At 39.0% G+C, this 10,269-nt stretch overlaps 1 pseudogene; it reads right to left on the reverse strand.

The window, feature by feature from the left end:
* Nucleotides 1-8,872: 8,872 nt before the first annotated feature.
* On the reverse strand, nucleotides 8,873-9,440 carry LOC112423191 (large ribosomal subunit protein uL13 pseudogene; annotated as a pseudogene).
* Between the last annotated feature and the right edge of the window lie 829 nt (nucleotides 9,441-10,269).

The raw sequence follows: 10,269 nt of genomic DNA on the forward strand, positions 1-10,269 counted from the left end.
CATTTGGGTGTGAACACAGAGCCAAACCATATCTGTGAATATAGTAGGTATTTAGGTGGAATGGACTTCATTTTATTTTCAATCACTTGATGACTGAATTTTAAGTCTCTTTCTTTCTCTCTTGCTTTTAAACTGGGAATAAAATGTGCAAACCAGTACAAACTGGGATGCCAACAACATACATGTCAACTGTAGGAATCCTATCACCTAAATACCAATACTTATATTAAGGCTGGTGAGAAAAGCAAAATAAAGTCAATAAAAGCTACTTTGGAGGCTGGGTGCAGTGGCACATGCCTGTAATCCCAGCACTTTGGGAGGCTGAGGTGGACGAACTTGAGGTCAAGAGTTTGAGATTAGTCTGGCCAACATGGTAAAACCCCATCTCTACTAAAAATAGAAGAATTAGCTGGACTGGGCATGGTGGCTCATGCCTGTAATCCCAACACTTTGGGAGGCTGAAGCGGGTGGATCACTTGAGCCCAGGAGTTCCACGCCAGCCTGAGCAACATGGCAAAATCCTGTCTCTACGCAAAGTACAAAAATTAGCCTAGCGTGGTGCCTGTAATCCTAGCTACTCAGGATGCTGAGGCAGGAGGATCGCTTGAACTCGGAAGGCAGAGGTTGCAGTGAGCTGAGATCGTGCCACTGCACTCCAGCCTGGATGACAGAGAGAGACCGTGTCTCAAAAAAAAAAAAAAAAAAAAAAAAAAAAAAAAATTAGTTGGACACGGCAGCAGGTGCCTATAATCCCAGCTACTTGGGAGGCTGAGGCAGGAGAATTGCTTATACCTGGGAGGCAGAGGTTGCAGTGAGCCAAGATCACACCACTGCACTCCAGCCAGGGTGACAGAGCCAGACTCCATCTCAAAAAACAAACCAACAAACAAAAAGCTACTCTGGAAACATTCCTGATCCCCCTCTCAGGAAGCACAAGCTATTCAGGATCTGTCACAAGTATGATACATCTGCTTTAGGTCTTCAGGAACTGAGCCTTTGTGAGTTTGAGTGATAGGACAGGCAATAGCTTTCTTGGATCTGGACTCACTGAAGCACAAAGACTCCATGAGCTGGCTGAGTGATGACTACTCATTTCTTTACTCTTTTTTATCTCTTTCTTCCTCTTTTCGTTCTCTGAGATCCTCCCAACAACATGTCCCAGTATTGCTGTTGCATTTGGATAACTCAAACAATAATTCACAAATTCTGATTTGTATAATTTCCAGTATATATTTTTTAACTTCCTTAGAGAATCCCAAACTAAATAATGTTTTTCCTTTCTGTGCTTTGTTTGAAATGATCTGCATAGAAACGTCTTCAATAGTGATCTTTATGTTTCGAAAATCAAGACATTGTTTTGACTTCAAAATAATCTCAATCTTTGCTTCACAATTACACTCAGTATCTTTGCAAATGTAGAATCTTTTATTAAGGCTTTTCCTTATTTTATTAACCCTAAATATGTATTCATGAATAAACATTACTTTATGTTACACTTTGAAGTACTATTAAACTTTCTAAAATTTTATTTCAAGCATATTTTGAACAGTAGTATGTTCAAAATATATGTAGTCACTTAAAATAGCCCCCAACACAGATTTATAATCAAATTCAAGACTAGCTGAAGCAAAATAAGAACTTGGAATACAAACTTAAGTCAGATTATCTGATTTCATGATTTCTCTCAGCAAGTTTGCCTCTGAATTATTTTCTTCACTTTGAGGAGTAAGCTCTGATTTTTCTTTATGTTGGCCAAATTATTATCTAAGGGGTCTGGGGAGTGATGCCCTAAAAACCATAAATTCTCATCAGATGGGCTGACCCTGCATATCATGACTTACTTTCCAACCTAACTCTGGCATAACAAGAAACAAAATCAAAATGTTTTACCCCAAAATATATTTCCTTACCATACCTTGAATTTGCCCCACAAAGCCTCTTGTGGGAAAAATCCACATTCTATAGAGAATCCCATTTCCTCCTTGATTTCCTTCCTTCCTTTCCAGACCCAGGGGATAATCATTTTAGAGCCAGGTACCCTTTTAAGTCAGATAAGAAATATTTTACAACCTTCTCTCTCTGAAGTCTACTGTCTGAGAGCTTCCTTGGCACAATAAAATGTATTCCCCACAATCCTTGATCTTAACCTGAACCCTTCCTTTCTATTGATTTCAGGTCTTCAGATAAATCAACCAATTGTCAACCAGAAAATGTTTAAATTTACCTATAGCCTGGAAGCCCTTGATTTGAGTTGTCCCACCTTTCTAAACCAAACCAATGTATTCCTTAAATGTATTTGATTGATGTCTCATGCCTCCCTAAAATGTATAAAACCAAGTTCTACCCCAATCACCTTGGACACATGTTCTCAGGACCTCCTGAGGGTTTGGCTCAGAATAAATCCCTTAAAATGTCTTACAGAATTCGACTCTTTACATCAACAATAATTTGGTGCCCAAACACATGGGGCCTCAGAGAAGACTAAGGACTCACAAGGAGTTGCCCAAACTCGGAGCTAAGGTACCAGCGGGGCCCACTGAAGCCTGTCCAACTTCGAGTTTCTCCTCTGGTGGAACTGGTAAGCCCTCCTGAGCCCTGGACCCCCCTAGTGGATAGTCTTTGATTTATTCTGAGCTGGTTTTCTCCTAGGAAAATGTTTAAGGATCATAATTGAGTTTGGAGATGCATTCTAAAGGGAATTCTCTATTGCTTTTTCTCCTAAAATTTATCTTGATTTGGTTTTTCTGTGTGCATTTGCATGAGGAATGGAACTGTTGCTTTCACAGATAAATGAGAGACTAAGTTTTTCATCTCCAAAGAGAAACGACATTTGCTCCTCCTGGCTGAAAGGCGCCCCTGGGTGACCAGGAGCCTCGTGGGAGTGTCTGGGGGGTTGATCCCCCACGATGTGCAGCGGCCCTGCAGGGAAATCCCCAACAAGAATTAATTTAAAAACTACTCGTCCAGGAAACGCATATAAGGGCTGATCACCCAGCGTTCTGAGCCCTCTCATAGGTCATAGACCTCTGGAGAGAGAAACTGAGACATGTCAGAGGGTGGAAATGACTCAGTAGTGACACACTGTGGAGTCCTGTCCACAAGGAGCACGCATCCATCCACTCAGAATAACCCCAGGCAACAGCTCAGTTTCTCCTTTTAAGAAAACAAACAAACAAACAAAAAAAGCGGGAAACGATTTAAGAATAAGTACAAAACAAGGAGAATGATCCCCTTTCGGGCACTTCATAGGTTTTATGGCACCTCTACTTGACAAAGTTTATGTAAAATGGAACTAATACAGTCTCTGTGCACGTTTACATTAGGGAAAAAGAGTCCTAGGGTAGACCTGCAAACTATAGAATACCTAGGTTCTATTTTCTCTTCTGCCTACTGTAAATCTGCTGTAGCTTTTCTACTGAGATAAAAACCACTGTTCGGATCTAACAGTGTTTTTGCAAGTTGGCAAAATTGTATTTATCTCATGGCTAAAGTACTGAAGTAATAGCTATGGGAACTTTGTATTTGTGTGTGTATATGTGTGTATATATTTAAAGGTCTTTATAATAATAGACTTATATTATTTTATGTTCAATTGACAATTGAATCCGTTTTAATATCCCTCTAGCACACTAGACTAATTTTGCTATCTGATGTTTACCTGAGTTGCCTTTAATATGCAAATTAAGACCATTTAGCTGACAACTGCTTAGGGTTAGATTTTTTAAAATAGGAAAAAAAGGTCTTTCAGGGATGCCCTCTCTCACCACTCCTATTCAACACAGTGTTGGAAGTTCTGGCTAGGGCAATCAGGCAAGAGAAAGAAATCAAGGGTATTCAGTTAGGAAAAGAAGAAGTCAAATTGTCCCTGTTTGCAGATGACATGATTGTATATTTAGAAAACCCCATTGTCTCAGCCCAAAATCTCCTTAAGCTGATAAGAAACTCCAGCAAAGTCTCAGGATACAAAATCAATGTGCAAAAATCACAAGATTCTTATACACCAGTAACAGACAAACAGAGAGCCAAATCAGGAATGAACTTCCATTCACAATTGCTTCAAAGAGAATAAAATACTTAGGAATCCAACTTACAAGGGATGTAAAGGACCTCTTCAAGGAGAACTACAAACCACTGCTCAGTGAAATAAAAGAGGACATAAACAAATGGAAGAACATACCATGCGCATGGATAGGAAGAATCAATATTGTGAAAATAGCCATACTGCCCAAAGTAATTTATAGATTCAATGCCATCCCCATCAAGCTACCAATGAGTTTCTTCACAGAATTGGAAAAAACTGCTTTAAAGTTCATATGGAACCAAAAAAGAGCCCGCATCTCCAAGACAATCCTAAGTCAAAAGAACAAAGCTGGAGGCATCACACTACCTGACTTCAAACTATACTACAAGGCTACAGTAACCAAAACAGTATGGTACTGGTACCAAAACAGAGATATAGACCAATGGAACAGAACAGAGTCCTCAGAAATAATACCACACATCTACAGCCATCTGATCTTTGATAAACCTAAGAAAAACAAGAAATGGGGAAAGGATTCCCTATTTAATAAATGGTGCTGGGAAAATTGGCTAGCCATAAGTAGAAAGCTGAAACTGGATCCTTTTCTTACTCCTTATATGAAAATTAATTCAAGATGGATTAGAGACTTAAATGTTAGACCTAATACCCTAAAAATCCTAGAAGAAAATCTAGGTAATACCATTCAGGACGTAGGCATGGGCAAGGACTTCATGTCTAAAACACCAAAAGCAACGGCAACACAAGCCAAAATTGACAAATGGGATCTAATTAAACTAAAGAGCTTCTGCACAGCAAAAGAAACTACCATCAGAGTGAACAGGCAACCTACAGAATGGGAGAAAATTTTTGCAATCTACTCATCTGACAAAGGGCTAATAGCCAGAACCTACAAAGAACTCAAACAAATTTACAAGAAAAAAACCAAACAACCCCATCAAAAAGCGGGCAAAGGATATGAACAGACATTTCTCAAAAGACGACATTCATATAGCCAACAGACACATGAAAAAATGCTCATCATCACTGGGCATCAGAGAAATGCAAATCAAAACCACAATGAGATACCATCTCACACCAGTTAGAATGGCAATCATTAAAAAGTCAGGAAACAACAGGTGCTGGAGAGGATGTGGAGAAATAGGAACACTTTTACACTGTTGGTGGGATTATAAACTAGTTCAACCATTATGGAAAACAGTATGGCAATTCCTCAAGGATCTAGAACTAGAAGTACCATATGACCCGGCCATCCCATTACTGGGTATATACCCAAAGGATTATAAGTCATGCTGCTATAAAGACACATGCACACATATGTTTATTGTGGCACTATTCACAATAGCAAAGACTTGGAATCAACCCAAATGTCCATCAGTGACAGACTGGATTAAGAAAATGTGGCACATATACACCATGGAATACTATGCAGCCATAAAAAAGGATGAGTTTGTGTCCTTTGAAGGGACATGGAAGCAGCTGGAAACCATCATTCTCAGCAAACTATCGCAAGAAAAGAAAACCGAACACCGCATGTTCTCACTCATAGGTGGGAACTGAACAATGAGATCACTTGGACTCAGGAAGGGGAACATCACACACCGGGGCCTATCACGGGGAAGGGGGGGGAGGGATTGCATTGGGAGTTATACCTGATGTAAATGACGAGTTGATGGGTGCTGACGAGTTGATGGGTGCAGCACACCAACATGGCACAAGTATACATATGTAACAAACCTGCACGTTATGCACATGTACCCTAGAACTTAAAGGATAATAATAATAAGAAATAAATATTAAAAAATGCACAAATACAAAACTAAATAATTGCTTAAAACAAAATTTTATGACAAATAGAGTTATTTTTAATACAAGATATTTAAAAATTTTTAAATGCCATAATCTGTTTTTTTAACATTCTTCAGGTTGGTATCTTAAAAGTGACAAGCTTTCTCTTTTGAAAAGGTCTTGAATGATGACTCTCTCCTTCACCTTTTTTTTGGCTCCTGTAACTTTACTAATTATCTGCAGTAAGGGAGAAAAATTGTTTCTAAAATCAGGCAAATAAGGTATGTTTTGAACATGTCTTTTATTGTGCATGCCTGTTATATCTCTAACTTTATATGTGTCATGTAGAGGTGATATTTCAATACCTAACTGCATGAAAAACCTCTAATCAATTAACTTACAAAAATGTAAATGCTTTTCAGATTAGTAAAAGCTAGCTCAGATGTTTTTTAATTTACATTACTTTGGTAATCTTTGGTAAAAATTAGTTTGCTAAATTTAATCTCAAAATTGTCCAGTAATTTAAAAACCTTAAAGTCATGTTTAAATGCTTGTTTTCTTTTTCCCACAGAAATTTGGGTTACTAAAAAGTTAAAATAGTAAAAGCATGAAATGTGCCTTTGTTAGAATTTTATAAACACAAGGATGTTAATTCTCAAAAATATGTTACTTTTTTTGTTAAGAAACTATTTAAGAGTTGCTTTATAATGAAGAAAATTATACAGATAAAATGAAATAAATTAGAAAAACACAAGCCAGGGCATCAAAAGTTAACTCTGAGCCCTGTGGTTACCAAGAAAATAGTTGATATGGGAGAACAGTAAAACCAAGTAACTATTAAAAACCAAAGGGTGTAATGCAAGGAATTGTTCCATTTTTAGATTGGTATCATTCAGTTTCTTTAAAAATGGTGGATTGTAAAAATAACCACTTTAAGGACCAAATTCTTAATTTTAAATGCCAGAGAACTTAGGAGCTTGCCTGGATTACTGCAGGACCCACAGTTCATTACTGAATGATTACTGAGTATATGTGATCCAAATGCACAGGGGGTTATTCCTGAGAAAGCTATCAGCCTAGTAGACCAGATAATGCCATTACAAGGTCCACTTGCCTTGAGAAGGGGACTGCCCAACTCTCCCTATAAAATACCAAGTGAAATACCCCAGATGAAGCAGTTAATAAGTTTCATATGCAAGCCATGTTGGACTAGCTTTATGATAACTGGACTATCCTCCCACCAAATAGGTCTATTACCTGGGTCATGGCAAATTTGGGGGTTAAGAGGGCCCCTTTTGCATGGGTACCCCTCCCACAGAATCATAGATCTGTTTAAGAAGCCTTATCAAGTCTGCTGCCCCTCATGAGTCTTACAGATGCAACTCCCTGATGAGAACCCAAACCCTTTTCACAAGAAAAGGTAAAATTGTCTAGGGCAAAAACAAAAAGGGCTTCCTGGGACCAGAACATAAAAACTTATAGGTTAATAGAAGTATAAAATGTTTAGACACACTTTATGTAAGGTAGCTGTAACCCCCTTTACCTAAATGTCTTATGAAAATGATTACTATATCTAATTGAGGGATGTTTTCCCCTTTCTATTACTATAAAACTGAAGACCTGTCAGTCTGCTCATGTAAATCCTCCACTGCATAGCCTTTTGTGTAACACATTTATCAGGGCTGATGGCAAAAACTATGAGTACTTTTCAATAACACCAACTGAGCTAGATAAGTTCTACTTGATGAGGCATTTACTACCTTGCTATGAAATGTTAACTGAAGCTACCCCTATACTAATGGAAAAAATGTTTCCCAAAGAGTTCCATGATCAAATAAAAAATAGTTTACATAAATCTTGCTACCTAATAAGTAGAGAGCCTTTTTCCTAGGACTAATTGTGAAAAGCTGCTAAATTCTATATGTCTATCTGGTTTGTAAATAACATTTCCAAGGTAAACAAACATCTTGTCTTAAAAGCTGCTGCCGTGGTTAAAGGAGGGTCAGGAAAATCTTTTTTTTTTTTTTTTTTTTTTTTTTAAGTTATTTGGGTAAAGTATGTTTTTGTAAGCGAATTTACCTTTCTGAATTCTCCAAAATTTAGATTGTAATTTTATAACAGTATAGTTGTCTGCATGAGTTCAGTAATAGTTTAAAAAAAATTGTTTTAAGGGAAAAGCGTGACATTCAATACTAGATTTCAGCCTTAACTTTTTAGGTGCAGATTAATTCATTCTTTCTTGGCTACAATAATCCTCTAGAAGGTACCAGATTATAATTTTTCTGTATATTTGTCATTGGTGCTCTAATGAAATAGGTTTCTTTTTCTGTTCTAACATATGAATTACTCTTATAACTGTCAAACTATAAATGTTATTTATCTCTCCTTGTTTTACTTCCAAGGAAACCAAAATCATGGTATTCTGAAAACCAGAAATATGAATCTCCCTCATTTGGCATCCCGCTGACCCCAGACCTGTTTCACTGCTAATGCTCTGCAGCCAAAACTCTACAAGCTGCCTCCCTCTAGGCCCAGGTACTATCGTGGAAGAGGTGGGTACATAAGATTGTAAGAGACCATTTTGAGGGATAAAATTGGGTCAAGATCAAACCCTCCAAATCAAAAAGATGGTAAAAAAAAAAAAAAAAAAGCCTAAACAGCTGGTAAAACAATTTTAGTTGCCTTCTAAACTATTATGTGTCACTTTTGCATCCACCCCAACCATAAATTTTTCTGCTTACTATAAAATTAAAGGGAAATATTTCCTAACAGGATAAAATACCTTGTAACAAAGCCTCCTGGGTATAACACTCCCAATTATGAGTTGTGGAGATAAATCTTTCTATCTATATTTTTTATTTTTCAGAACAATGTTTATGTTGTGTATAGCTAATTGCTGTTAAGTCTAACACAAATGAAGCTTACAGTAGCTCAACACATAAAAGTTAAAAATAAGTTGATCTTGCAACTTTGCCTTTTGGTTTTATTGTCGGCTTTATTGATTGAATTATTTACTTTTTGAGGAATAAACAGTCTTTATTGGACTCAGAGCAGGAGTCCGTGGGTCTTGAGGACCTCTGTATATTTGTCAGTTTTCTTCTCCACATTCTTTTCGGCTGTTTCCATAGCCTCATGAGCTGTTTCTTTTTCCAGTAGTGGATCTTGGTCTTCTCCTTCCTCTTCTCCTCCAGGGTGGCTGTGACTGTCTGGCACTTCTAGCTTGAGGGCAGCAGGAACCACCACCTGTTTTTTCTTGTCATAGGGTGTTGGGATGCTGTCAAACACCTTGAAGGGTCCAGGGAGGCCTGGCCTCCTTGGTCTTGTGAGGCAGCATGCCTCGCAGTCTGCTGGAAGATAAAGCTGGGGGCCAGGAAGTGATGGGGACCAGGAAGTGGTGGGGCCAGGAAGTGGTAGATGTCTCAGGAAGGATTGCTGTTCATCCCCTTGCAGAGGAAGGCCAGGTACTTCAACTTGTTTCTGTAGACATTGCCAGAAATGTTAATGCCCCTGCAGCATATGACCACCACCTTCCAGCCAGCTTAGCTACCATGGCAGTCAGGAAGCCCAGGAGATGGCTTCAACCACAGAGCTCCAGGCCTTGCCCCTACACCATCTTCAGCAGCCACCTGGGAAAAGAGTTCCCTGTTTTTAGATGAAACAGGGAAGGGTATGGGGCCCCCTCACCCCTGAGGTACCTCTGCCAGATTTCCCTGGAACCCTGTTTGAAAACCACAGATCAATTTCAATCCTCATTGTCCGTATGAGGAAACAGAAGCCAAAATAATAGAAAGAACCAAGATGACCTTGTGCAGAGGGAACAGCAGGATTAGGACTTCACCCTCCTAATTCTTGGAGTTCTGATATTTCCTGCTCCCTACTCTGCTATGAAGAACAAAGCCAAGGTGTGAAGTTACAGGGGCTGTGCAGGGTCTGACCTCCAGGGCTGTAGGGGACCATTTACCACAAGAAGCCAGTAGCCAGGTACGGTGGCTCACACCTGTAATCCCAGCACTTTGGGAGGCCAAAGAAAGTGGACGACTTGAGCCCAGGAGTTCCAGACCTACTTGAACAACGTGACAAAACCCTGTCCCTACAAAACATACAAAAACAATTAGCTGAGGGTGGTGGCACTTGCCTGCAGTCCCAGCCACTTGGGAGGCTGAGGTAGGAGGCTGTAGTGGGCCGTGATTGCACCACTGCACTACAGTCTGGGCAACACAGTGCGATCCCATCTCAAGAAAGAAAAAGAAAAAAAAAAGCCACTAGCCTGGCATTACTCAGCTCAGTCAACAAAACAAAACATTTGTTTGTTTGTTTGTTTTTCTGGAAAAGGAATTACAAACATTTTTCCAAAGGCACATCTAGCATGTCTCCCAGAAATGTACCTGCCTTAGTATCCCTTCCATACCCAGCAACTAGCTGCAGGGCTCTTGTATCGGGTT

This window comes from Macaca nemestrina, chromosome 6, assembly GCF_043159975.1.
Source record: "Macaca nemestrina isolate mMacNem1 chromosome 6, mMacNem.hap1, whole genome shotgun sequence".
NCBI classification, from domain to species: domain Eukaryota; kingdom Metazoa; phylum Chordata; class Mammalia; order Primates; family Cercopithecidae; genus Macaca; species Macaca nemestrina.